Here is a 13,880-nt window from a genome sequence, read left to right as displayed (position 1 = left end):
TATATATATATATATATATATATATATATATATATATATATATATATATATATATTTGAAAAAATAAAATAAAATCAAAACCTGAAAAAGTTAAGAAGAATCTGTCCCAATCAGCACATGAAGAAGCCATGCAGTATCCCTCGATGTCCTGTACCCAGAGAGAGGGGTCCTGTGTACGAGGAGTGAAATAGAGGATCCTGAGAAAAGAGGGGTTAAGAAGAGATCTCCCCTCGCCTCACCTTTAAACTATAATTCCAGCGGGAATAAAAGACGCCCTCCCAACCATTTTCACAGCATTTAAAGAACGCAGATGAACTGTCTGTTTGGAAACACAGGATTTCCATTTACGGTTCTTATCACTATACAAATATTTACCCAATGCTTGCAATGAGGAATGTTTAATAAGGATGAAATGAGCATCTGTTTGCAAGGTTCTGGCTTAGACACACATGAGCAACGAACGGGTGGGAGTTCCCTTGGCAACTCGGCCCGGCTGGTATGCAACTCTGGAAAAAGCCTGTTGTTTAATTTGAGGATTAGCCATAGCCTCGTCTCTGTTCAGCTGTTTTAAATTAACATGAAAAGCCCTTCTGATGGTTACTGTGTCATGCTTGCAGCACGGTAAACACCTGCCCCACCACTAGCGAGCATTGTACATCGATTCCTGCCTCCCACTCAGCTCGGAGGAAATACGTGTGTGCTCTCCGTCGTGTTCTCGATATTATACTAGTTGCCTGAGGACAAGGAGTATCTTTGGATTTGTTTGAAGTCTATCACGGAGCCAAAACTATGAAACACTTAGAGAGATGTTGACAAAAATGACAAGAGGGGAACTTCCCTTTGGGCTGTGCTTGTCACGTTTTTCAGACTCTGATAGGGACAAGGAGCAAAGAGTTCAGTCACTACTCAGTTCCTGTTGAAAAAAAGTAATGTACCAAGTGAAGGGACAAACATTTGCCTAGCTATAAAAGGCCTCTTCTCTGGGAAGGAAGATGACATTGCTAATGATGGATGTATAGAGGAAATGCATTAGGTAAATCAGATTGTCACCTTTTGTTTCAAACCATGCAAAAGGGATGGGGGCCATGTCCAGACTGTGTCACCCAAGATAGGAGTTCTGAGTAGCAACTCCTTGATAGGCTACTCATTGCTGGGGCTGCTTCCCAGTAGACTGTATTTTTATTTTTATTCTTATTATTTTTATTTTTAATTTTTATTTTTATTACTTTTTTTTACCTAAACATTTCAACTTTATAAATGTCATGACAACTTTTTTGCCTCTGTGTAACATCTTCATGCTTTTCTTGTCTTCATTGTTTATAATATACCTCTGATTATCTCTATCTTCTGGTTATTTCCTGAAGTATTACTAAGGCCAAAGACATGACACACCAGTGAAGGACAGTCAACGCATGGCCACCAGCTTCAGAGAAAGGACACATGGCCGTCAGTGGTACAACCCATGTGGTTGTGCTGATGTGACACAGAAGGAAAAGAGGCTATAGTTGTTGGTGAGGAGCCCAAAGACATTGCCTCCCAATGTCCCAGAGGCCAGCCTGTAATGAGTACACATGAGAAATCACCGCACACTCTGAGGTTCCCTGCTGTCTGCCCTCTAGCATGTTACCTCCCTGGCTTGACCACTGGGCCTTTTGCAAAGCCAAGGATAAAGACTGACTCTTCCTAGGCCTCTTTGATTCTGTTGTCATGTCTATCAACCAGATCAGCCAGACCTTGTGACGCCTAAGCCAAAATGAAAATGCGAAGTTCTGGGACCGGCAATTATGAAAAATTTCAAGAGACAGCAGCAGACCGTTAAAAGTAAGGACGGACTTGAAATGGAAAATTCTTGTGAGTGCATTGGTTAGAGGCTGCTGATGCTTGGCACTCCCTCACCAACAGACTTAGTTTCCTCTCATTGCCTGTTTCTTCTGTGAAAAGCCTCCTAATGCCATGCCTAGGGGAGGAGCCTTCCCTAGGGGAGGAGCCTTCCCTAGGGGTGGAGCCTTCCCTAGGGGTGGAGCCTTCCCTAGAGGAGGAGCCTTCCCCAGAGAGCTCAGTCTGCATCTGCTCCCCTCGGGGATTCTTTCCCAGAGTTCTGTTCTCTGCCTCCACTCAGAGTTTCTGGTGCTGATGGGTAACAACAGAATAATGAAAAGTGAAGCAACCCACTCTTACTCGGGGCAGAGGCTGTAAAGCAAGCCCTGCGACCAGTGACAAGCTTCAGTGGGAGGGAGGATACTTGAGTTTCTCAGTCACGCTACTGGTCTTTCCCCCTTGTGGTTTGGCCATGAGTACTGGAATGTTTTGATCCAGGCATCCGTCTGCCATTCAGTGAGTGGTATCTCACTGAATATCTGCTATCTGCCAGGCACTGTGCTTATTTCTGGGAACATAAATATGGATGCATTTGGATTAGGTGTGTGGATTCATTTCTGGGTCTTCAATTCTATTCCATTGATCTACCTGTCTGTTGCTAAACCAGTACCATGCAGTTTTTTTGTTTTTGTTTTTTTTTTTAATCACAATTGCTCTGTAGTACAGTTTAAGGTCAGGCATGGTGATTCCACCAGAGGTTCTTTTATTGTTGAGGATGGTTTTTGCTATCCTAGGTTTTTTATTATTCCAGGTGAATTTGCAAATTGCCCTTTCTAACTCAGTGAAGAATTGAATTGGAATTTTGATAGGGATTGCATTCAATCTGTAGATTGCTTTTGGCAGGATGGCCATTTTGACTATGTTAATCCTGCCAATTCATGAGCATGGGAGATCTTTCCATCTTCTGAGATCTTCAATTTCTTCTTCAGAGAATTGAAGATCCGTTCAGATCTTTCACTTTCTTAGTTAGAGTCACACCAAGGTATTTTATATTATTTGTGACTATCGTGAAGGGTGTTGTTTCCCTAATTTCTTTCTCAGCCCGTTTATCCTTGTGTAGAGGAAGGCCACTGATTTGTTTGAGTTAATGTTGTATCCAGCTACTACACTGAAGCTGTTTATCAGGTTTAGGAGTTCTCTGGTGGACCTTTTAGGGTCACTTACGTATACCATCATATCATCTGCAAATAATGATATTTTGACTTCTTCCTTTCCAATTTGTATCCCCTTGATCCCCTTTTTGTTGTCAAATTGCTCTGGCTAGGACTTCAAGTACTATATTGAATAGGTAGGGAGAAAGTGGGCAGCCTTGTCTAGTCCCTGATTTTAGTGGGATTGCTTCGAGTTTCTCTACATTTACTTTGATATTGGCTACTGGTTTGCTGTAGATTGCTTTTATTATGTTTAGGTTGGGGCCTTCAATTTAAATGCCCCATTTCTTAAAGTCCTTTACACTGTATCAAAGTTGAAATGGTTACCTAGCTAAACCCCTCTGATTTCACTGTCTCAAAACTTACCATTAAGTTATAGCTAATGATTTGCATGATTCTCTAGTTAGTAGTTACAGTCCTACTAGACTATAAGACCAGGCAATGCTACAGGCTTTGCTCCCCGCTGTTATCTGCAGGAAGGGACATTTAAGTGAAGATTTAAAGGAAAGGTGGACAACAATAACGAAAGAATGAGGTTATGCAACTGAATTATGCAAATGAAGTTTTACCTTCATATGCCTTTTGTAGGTGAAGTTCAAGTAGGAATTCAAGACTATTTATTAATTTAATGATTAGTATTCAGGTCAGGCCTTTTTTTTTTTAATTCTCTTTACAAAAATAAATAAAATGGTTCTCTCTTTGCTCACAAAGTTAAGGCTATAACAGGACAGCTCTTCTCTGATAAAGAGCCAGAGCCACACATGAAACTCTTTCAACAACTTTGCACATACTGATCAGCAAACACAGAGAGTTTGTGGTCCTGGTCTAAGAGCAAGAATCAGCCTGACCCTCTGATTGTCCCAGTTTTCTGCAGGGTGGCAATTTTCAGGTCACAGGAAAAGAAGACCTAAGAAGTGTTTGGTGGCCTTCTCTGAATAGAGAAGACAAATACAGAACTCTAGTGAGTCAGAGGCATCTCTTGGTTATCTATCTGGCAAAGCATCAAAGAGTAGGAAGTTACACTATGCTCATTCAAGAATCTCCTTAGACCTGAATACATGCCCTTTGTTTGAATACTCATATGCATTAGAATTAATACAATCTGAAATTCCATGAGGGTAGAGAAGAATAACAAACGGAATACAAGCTGCGCAACTTCAAAAGCGAAAGACAATCTGGGACTGTTTGGATTTTTACTCCCACCCAGAATACAACTGAGCAGCCAGCTTTAGCCAGATGCCATAAAAGTGTCCTATCCTGCTAGGAAGACGCAGCTAGCAAGGGTTGACCATTCTTTACCCAAGCTAAGGAAGGTCAGAAACAAGTCTATAATATCAAACTGATTGCTGCCTGTGATGCATCCTTAAAGTGAACATTAACAATAGGATTTTTCTGGTCTAATATTCAATAAAAAAAATAAATAGGCATATGAAAGGAAAGCAGTAAAATACAGTCTACAATCAAGAGAATCATCAATCAATCGAAAGAGTGGACATAAGTGATAAAATTAATATACAAGGTTTTGAAGAAGTGATTGTAATTTTGGGCTAGAGTGGTGGCTCAGTGGGTCAGAGCAGAGCTGAGTTTCCAGAGGATCCATGTTTGGTTTCCAGTACCCACACTAAGTGGCTCAGCCCCAAGAGATCTGTCATCCTCTTCTGACTTTCATCGCCATGCAGACACATGCAGAATACACTCATACAGTCAGACACATTTCTACATGAATAAAAAATAAAATAGGTTTTAAAATAGTTGTTGCCATGGTGTGCATGTTAATGGAAAATGTAACTCTGAATAAAAAATAAAACTAGTAAAAAATAAGAAGGTTGTTTAGAATAAGGAACATAACTCTCATGAAAGGTTATAGGTACAGAGACAAAATTTAGAGCTAAGATGAAAGGATGGACTATCCAGAGAGTACCCCATTCGGGAGTCCATCCCATCATCAGCCACCAAACCTAGATACTAATGCTCATGCCAGCAAGATACTGCTGAAGGGACCCTGATATTGCGGCCTCTTGTGAGGCCATGCCAGTGCCTGGTAAACACCGAAATGGATGCTCACAGCCAGCTACTGGATGGAACACAGGGTCCCCAATGGAGGAACTAGAGAAAGTACCCAAGTACCTGAAGGGGGCTGCAACCCTGTAGGTGGAACAACAACAGGAACTAACCAGTACCCCCTGGGTTTGTGTTTCTAGCTGCATATGTAGCAGAAGATGACCTAATCGGCCATCAGTGGGAATAGAGGCTCCTTGGTCTTCCAAACTCTATATGACCTAGCACAAGGCAAGACCTGGGCCAAGTAGTGGGAGTGGGTGGGTAGGGGAACAGAGGTGGGGGAGGGGTATGGGAAACTTTCGGGATAGCATTTGAAATGTAAATAAAGAAAATAATAATAAAAAAAAATAAGAAGGTTGTTATAGAACCGAAGTCCAACATAGAGAACGGGAACTGTTTGACCTTATAGCAGATCAGACGCTAACAGATCTGTGAATCTGAACATAAACGTGTAATCTGTGATTCAAAAAGTAAGGACACATAAACATTAGCCATGCTCAGTGCTGAGACACAGCATCAAGCAGTCTGCTGCGTGTGCTCAGTCTCAGACAAGGGTAAAAGAAGCAAACAAGTGCTGGTCACACATATGTGTGTATCTAAGAGAATTGTCCCTAAACTTCAATTATTCTAATTGCCACCATTCTGGGCCTCTCTCAACAATAGCACAGATAAAACATCATAGTTAAATTGCTAAACATCTGTCATACATACAAAACATTACAACCACCAGAGAAAGTGGGGAACATTGATACGACATGCCACAAATGTATCATCAGAAGAAATTGGGATAGACGATAATACAGTCACATCTCTAAAGTGGCAAAATAAAATTCTTTTGGACCTAAGATGATGAGTACAATGAAATTATCTAGAAAGTATATATTTAAACAAAAGTGTAATCTACAAAGAGAAATGCTGGGAACGAGAAGCATGTAAATATAAGACTTTTCACCATACGGAAAGCTATTCTGCGTTGGCAAGGTTGTTTAGTGGGTAGGGATGCTTGCCAAAGAAACTGGGTAATGTGAGTTCAATCCCAGCGATCCCAATGTGGAAGGAGACAGTCACTTCTCAGAGGTTGTCCTCTGGTGTCTACAAATGTACTATTCACACACACACACACACACACACACACACACACACACACACTAAATTCATGTATAAAATTATTCAAAGATAATTATTTAAAGCAAAAAAAAAAAAAAACCGACTATCTAATTTGTAAAGTTTAGAACCTAGGAGCATGTAAAGAGGGATGAGGATGGGAAGGAAGGAGTGAAAGTGATTTCTACAGGGTCAGGAGGCAACGGAAGTGCACTGCTACAGGGTCAGGAGGCAATGGAAATGTACTGCCGTGGGGTCATGCTGTTTCCATGTTCATAATAAAACCCCTCACAAAACAGAAATGTATAGCGAATAAGTCAATTACATAAGTTGCATACTCATTGTGAAAGGAGAAAAGGGGAGTCAGACAAGGTGGCTCGCACTTAGAACCACATCCTTCTGGAGGCTGAGGCAGGAGATTGTCCTCAATTCCAGCCCAGCTTGGACTACAAAGTAAGCCCTAATCTTGAGAAATAGTTGAGGGAGTGGGAAAAATAAGGAACAAATGAGAAAAATAGAGTTAGGGTGGTAGACATAAATATAATTTTATTAAAAACTACACTAAAAGTAAAAAGTCTACATATTACATTTGGCTTCCATGTTCTTATGCTTGTTTCCACTGGTGTTAAAAGGCAAAGAAAGACTGCTGATTTTATAAAAGAAACCCATGGCCCACTACCAGCTATTATAGAAAATGCCCCTTAAACAACTGAGATCCAGAAAGTTTAAAAGTAAAGGGACTGCTGGGGTGGGCATCCTGACATGCGTCTTTAATCTCAGCATTTGGGACGCCAAGGCAGATGTTAGTTCAAGGTTAGTCAGGGCTACCTAGTAAGACCCTGTCTTAAAAAACAAAAACAAAACAAAACAAAAAAAACCTCTAGAAATATGAGAGAACTTGTAACAGAAACCTCTAGAAAGGGACTGATTTTGGTTACTATCAGAAAAAATTAGAGGTCAGCAAAGCCACTTCATAATGATGGTAGCCAATTCAACAAGAACACATAACTATCTGAAAAATGTTTACTAACAATTATAGACTTCAAATTAGACTAAAACAGCTGGAACAGTGTTCAGCGGTAGAGCTCTTGCTTGGCAGATTCGAGGTCCTAGGTTCAATTCTCAGGACAGTTGAAAAATTAATAATAAAAACCATTAAGGATTGATTATGAGAAGTAGTATTGAAACTCCCAACTACAGGTGCAAAAAAATGTGGATAGTGCTTTTCTCTTAGTGCTCGACAGGAAACTAAAGGGTAAAGACCCAGTGAGCTTTACAGCACCATCAGCCCACTTGGCCTGAAGGGATGCTACGGCCAATAAAATCAGAGCAGACTTTGCAAACACGAATGCGACATCTGCTATGCCGATCACATGCTGGACCACAAAATGTATCTACATGTTTAAAGCCCTTTTATGATGCGGAGCATGTCCTGTGACCTCTGCCAAGCTAGAATAAAAATAAAGGCAACAGAAAACAGGACCCGAGAGAATCTGCAGATATTCCAAAAATCAGCCAACACATTTCTGAATATCTCATGAGTTTCAAGGAAACACAGGTCAGACGTTCTGTTTGTTGTTTGCTTTGCTTCTTTCAGTTTGGTTTTGGGTTTGTTTTTGTTTTTGTTTTGTGGAACAAGTTCTAGAATGAATAGGCCAGAGTTCCCAAACACCATGCCAGTTTTCAAACAACAGAGCTCATACCTAAACTACAATAGCATATTATTCATCACTAATTCTAGAAGCTGCTCACTGCAGTGTTAGTTTGTTAGTCCCCGAAGCATCCAGCAAATAACAGGTATATATCAGGAGTTGGAGTCATCCCTATTAGTTTTTCCAATTCCTAGTGGCTACTGGTTGCTAGGCATCTCAGATTACGTTCGCCTATATACCATTTTAAAGAAGTTTCCTCTTTGTTACTGAGAAATTTACAGGGAACCTTAAAAATATGGATGAGACAAAGAAAGAATTGGTCAACAAAGATGAAAATGCAGTTATCAAGCTGGAAATTTAAAATGTAGGAAGTGAAAGATGTGAATTGAAGACAAAAGAAAAAAAATGTCTAACATGGGGATGTTAACATTGTTACCTTTTGTGGGGAATTTGGTGCAAGTGTCATAAGGTGATTGCTTATGATAAAAAGGATGAAGATATTCAAAAAGAGATGACAGGAGCAAAACCTTCCCACCAGGAGTCACTCTGCTGTTCCTCACTATGGAAGTGTAAAGGTGCAGGGAGAAGGAGGTGTGACAATTAAGTCATCTGCATGGTGGGTAGTGTCATCAGTTCAACGGGATCTAGATTCACTTGGGAGATGGTCCTCTGGGCATGTCTCTGGGAAAGGATCTTGATTTTGTTGTCTGACGTGGGAAAATGCCTCTACTGTGGGCGGCACCATTCCCTGGGCTGTACAAATGGAGAAAGGCAGCCAGGCAGCCAGGCAGTGGCATGCATTTCCCCTCCCCCCACCCCCCTGCTGCCCCCTCTCATTTGGGTGTGATGTGACCGACCAGCCAGTTCAATCTCCTCCTGACTTGACTTCCTCATGGGGAGAGATGGTGTTTGCACTGTGAACTAAAATAAACCCTTTGCTTCCAAAGGTTTTTTTTTTTTTTTTTTTTCCTGTTTTATCAGAGCAACAGAAAAAACAACTAAGATATTTTACATTAACAAATTTTACCCTAAGAAGTAGAATGCACTGCTCAAATGACTCCTGGTAAGTTTTAAAGTTTTTAATTGTGTGAATACATGCATATTACATAACACATAATAATACAAAACCTGGCACTTCCCAATCTCTAAGTATGGAATTAACACATTCCCACATGGTAGAACTGTCACTGCCATTTAACTTCTGAACTTTTTCAGTTTCTATAACGGAAACATGGGAAATTCACAGGCCTGACCAGATAAATATTTACAAAGAAGCAAACCCTCTAATGTGTATATTATTTTAAACTTTAAAGTATTAGTTTCATCATTTGAATAATTCCCTACACATGAGAATTTTTTTAACAGAGAGGGTTTTTAATCCTATGCCAAATTTTTTAAAAGGTCACAGAAATTTCCTTTAAAATTTCCTTTTTATTTTCCCTCTTATTATTAAGATCACTAGGCATGAGCCAGGCGTGGTGGCACATGAATCCTAGCACTCAGGAGGCAGAGGCAGGCGGATTTCTGAGTTCGAGGCCAGCCTGGTCTACAAAGTGAGTTTCAGGACAGCCTGGTCTATACAGAGACAAAACAAAACAAAACAAAACAAAAAAACCTTCCTTCTTCCTAGATAATTGTAAATTCCTGCATATGGGAGTAACTTGGCTTCTCTTTTAAGTATCTGTAGGGAATCTCCATTTGTCAGAAGAACTCACCAACTTTCTTCTAATATGCAATGTAGTCTGCCATACATAACTATAATAAGAATTCTAAATTTACTTATTTCTTTCACTATCTCTCTTATAATACTAGAGGTAATTCTGAATGTCACTGAATAGGCAACATTCTTACTGAATTCCAATCCCAGGGTTGGCTTAAGGACTACCTAGGGCATTGGTGAAGGCCTGGAAACAAAGTTCAATTTTGCTTAGGTATTTGGCAAGTCATTGCTTGGAGACACCTATAGTAAAACAATATTGAGGGAAAGCACACAGATTCGTTCACCGACTAAAGCAAGGACATTATTGGAGCATTCGTTATACAGGATGCCACAGTTCCAGGAGACTAAGTTTCCATGAACTTTTTGCCTCGGGACTGCTTCCAGGCTTTTGGGCCTGTCGTGTGGGTCACTACTGGAGTGGATGTGGCACAAAGGTTGACACTCCCATGCACAAAACTGTTGCTAAAAGTAACTCCAAACATTCAACAAACAATTGTGACATCTACAAAGTAGCAAGTTGCTCTTTACTAAAGTGGAGTGACCTTCTAAGTTTCCACCAACACAGGCTTTAACTTTACATTTTTATTACATTCATTTATTTGTTTATTTATTGTGCGTGTCATGAGAAGAAGCCTAAATGTGGATTTCAGAGGACAACTTTCAGAAATCGGTTCTCCCCTTCTGCTCTCTCTGTCCCAGGCTTCACTAGATTAGGAATGAGTGCCCATACCCATTGGGCCACCTCAAAGACTGGAATGTTAACATTTAGACTTGTTTTCTTTTATGTATATGGACGTTTGGCTTGCAAGTATGCCTGCGTACTACGTACATGCCTGGTACCCAGAGAAGTCAGAAGAGGGCTCCAGATTCCTTGGAACTAGAATTATGGATGGTTGTAAGCGGCCATGTAGGTCCTGGACTTAAATCCTAGTCCTCTGTAAGGATATCAAGTGTTCTTAACTGCAAAGCCATCGCACTGGGCCCTTTAAAACATTCTTCTTTTTTTCAGATTTATTTATTTTATTCTACAGGTTTTAACTTTAAATGGAAATATTATGCTGTATAAAGGAGGCCAGTCACTAAAAGATACATAACAAACCATATAATTTTCCTGGTATCTGCTGTAAGGCAAGGTGACAATAAGCAGACACGTAGAAATTTTTTAGTGATGTGATTGTTAAATGCTTTATTTGTTATGGTGGTTGCTTGCATTTCTACATTTGCCAAAACTTATCAAACTGTACACTTAACATAAGTGGACTTTTAGAAATAAATATATAGTAATCAGAAGGACATGGTCTCATAAGCTCTTCTTGGACTGTGGTTTTTGCTTATTTGTTTGTTTTGAACTCAATTGTTTAGGACAGATATTCACTCTGTGTAGTTAAAACTAGTCTGGAAATCACTGTGTAGCCTAGGCTAGCCCCAAACTGGTAGTCATCTCCTTGTCCTGGTCTCTTAAGTGCTGTGATTCCAGGCTTGAGGCTTCATGACTGGCGTTTTCCTCTAACTCCAGGCTTCGAAGAACCAAGAGTACTGGCAATGGGTCTGAGGAGGCTGTGCTTACAATAGCGTGTTCATAATTCTGCCAGAGAGTGCCCTGTGTGTGGTGGCTTGGTGAAATTGTCCTCTTCTGTACCACACTGAGTCACTGTGCCAGAACTCCTTCCTCCCTTTGCTACTTCAGACTCTCCCCCCTCCCTACTTGCAGGAGTCAAAACCATCTTTGTATTCAACAACACAGAAATTCAGCAAAAATGAGGGGAATTGCAACCAGCTGTGTTCTCGTCTGCCTCAAGTACAGCTCCAGACATGGTTGCTAAGGGAAAGTGTGTTTTCTTTTTTAACATAGTTTACAACCAAATGCTGTACACTAAAACAGAACCACCTTCTCCAAGTTCCTTAACAACAAGCCACCTACTTCCTCAGGTCCCCCCACCCACCCCAGTAATTAGGCAACTGATGGGTGATAGTGCCTTGCCTCTCCCCTAACACACACACACACACACACACACACACACACACACACACACACACACAAAGACTTTACTTCCTGGGGGAATTCAGACCAAGTCTAAACCAGTTGCAGATGTCTGGCAGTTCCTCCACACCCCCATAACTGGAGAGGATATGGGGTTGCCACTAGTAACCAGAAGCAGACTGGGAGTCATAAACCTTCCTTGTAGGCCGACCTGTGGTTTACTACTTTGAAAGACGGTCTTACACATCTTAGCCCTAGAGCAAAGGATAGCAGGCCTCATTGTATTTCCTCAACTATCTCTCTTAGGCATGGCTCTCTCTCAACTAACCAATGTCAAGTGGAATCCAGGTGGAGTCTTCCCCAACAGCATCCCTTACCAAAGCCATGTTCCATGGTGGGTTCTGCTGGGACTGCAGATCCTCTGTGCTTCCTGCTGCTGCTGCCATCTGTGTGAGGTGGGGGAACTGCTGGGTGCTCTGCCTTCCTGACATCCTTTTGGTTTTGCTGTTGTGCACTGGGTTCTGCAGGACTGCGTGCAAAGCCAGAAGACATCCACCTGTTCTTGGGAAAGCTCTTCCTTACAAGTCAGCCTTGAAAGTTATGCCTTGTACACCAAGGGTTGTGTTCACGAGGGATCTCTTGATGGATGTTAGGAAGCACCCAGCTTGCTAGGATTCTAAGTTGGTTGTTGTACTGAACTATTAGAGAAGGACAAAAGAAAACAAAACAAAAAAGGGTCCTTCGATGCCTACAAGATGAACACGATATGGTCTAATGTTAATTCTCCAAATTAAAAAAAAAAAGAAAGTTATAAGTTGTTCATTCCAAGTTTCAAGTTGTGAATTAGAAAGAGTTCCTGGGCAGAGCACGGGCCTCCCTGGCCGAGGCTGTGCCTAGAGTCACAGTGTATCTACTGTACTGTTAAACAGAGGAACACTACAATTGTGCAACACCTAAGTCTAGACTAACGGGCTCTACCCCAAACCAGGATCTGAACTGGACTTCAAAGACCCCTGAGTCACCCCTCTAACCCTATCAGCTTTACTGATTTCCAGCTACCTCCCCACAACTTTTGTGAGACTCCCTATAAGAAGGCAGAAAAATGGCATCCACAACCAATGATTCCAAACATGTGAGGTCTAAATCTTAATATAAAACATAGACATCTTTTTTTTCCATGCCAGCAGAATCTATTTTACTCCCAGAATTCTAGAGACCTTAATCCAGCCCTGAATTGAAGTAGAAGTAGGGAATACCTGTTTAGACTCTGCCACTGGAACTGTCATATTTTATTCATGGACACTCTCAGGGCTGACTCTACCGTCAGCCCGGAAACTACACAAACTGTTGTCATGATTGTATATTAGAGGAAAACCATATATTTCACAAATAGGCATCGATAACTTCTAAAACTTTATTTTTAAAGTCCTTTAAAAATAAATAAAGCATGGGGTTATTTCATCTTTAAGAGGGATTGAATTGTGGAATCCTGGATTCAAAATGGTAAACATTTTCTTATTTTCTAATCTGAACAAATTCACATAAGGATAAGTTCCTATTAATGTTGCAGAAAAAAAAGTCACTTAGCTAATTAAAATTAAAAAATTAATCAATATCGTCTCTCATAGGACAGGAAGGAATTTCCCTTTCTGCATAGCACATCAGGTACTTTAGAGAAGAGTTTCTTTGCCCTTGGAAAAATACCACACTAGCCATGAATTATACTGCAGAAAGTAGTGACTGTGAATGTAACAAACTCTAGTAAAGTTATTTTTTTTCTCTAAGATTTGCTTTGATGTCACCGACATTTCCAAGTTGAGGGTCTCCTGATAATGATCTTACAGTGAATCTTGGTGGATGTCGTTCTGGGCTAAGCATCCAAGGAATCATCTTGGGGTGTCACTAACCCCCCAGCTTTGAAAGCACAAAGGCAGATAGAGACCTTGGAACTTCCCAGAATCTCACAGAGGGTTCCTGGCATCTAGCTAGCCTAGAAGAAGAAGTTGTTCTCCCTGCTAATTCCTCATTTAGAAGGTGAGCAGGGCTGCTCTGTGAAAGTCTGTCTCAAATAAACAAAGCGACAACCCCTTCCCCTCCCACCCCGCCAAACAGAACCTTAGTCTTTGTCAATGACCTTCGTTGGTTGATGGGCTAGGGTCCTCACCTTGATTATAGAGAGAAACTCAGGACAAGGGTGCTGCCTTCCACCAGACGGCAAGAAACAAACCAGGCAAGATCTCTTTGAAGAGCAGACTCTTGCCAGCTCCAGTCATAAAAAAAATTAAGCTGACCTTAGACTGCAACATGAAAAAGCTGTAGTATTGATGCTTTTT

This window comes from Mus pahari, chromosome 21 (assembly GCF_900095145.1).
Source record: "Mus pahari chromosome 21, PAHARI_EIJ_v1.1, whole genome shotgun sequence".
NCBI lineage: Eukaryota > Metazoa > Chordata > Mammalia > Rodentia > Muridae > Mus > Mus pahari.
Note: the sequence above shows the minus strand (reverse complement) of the source record.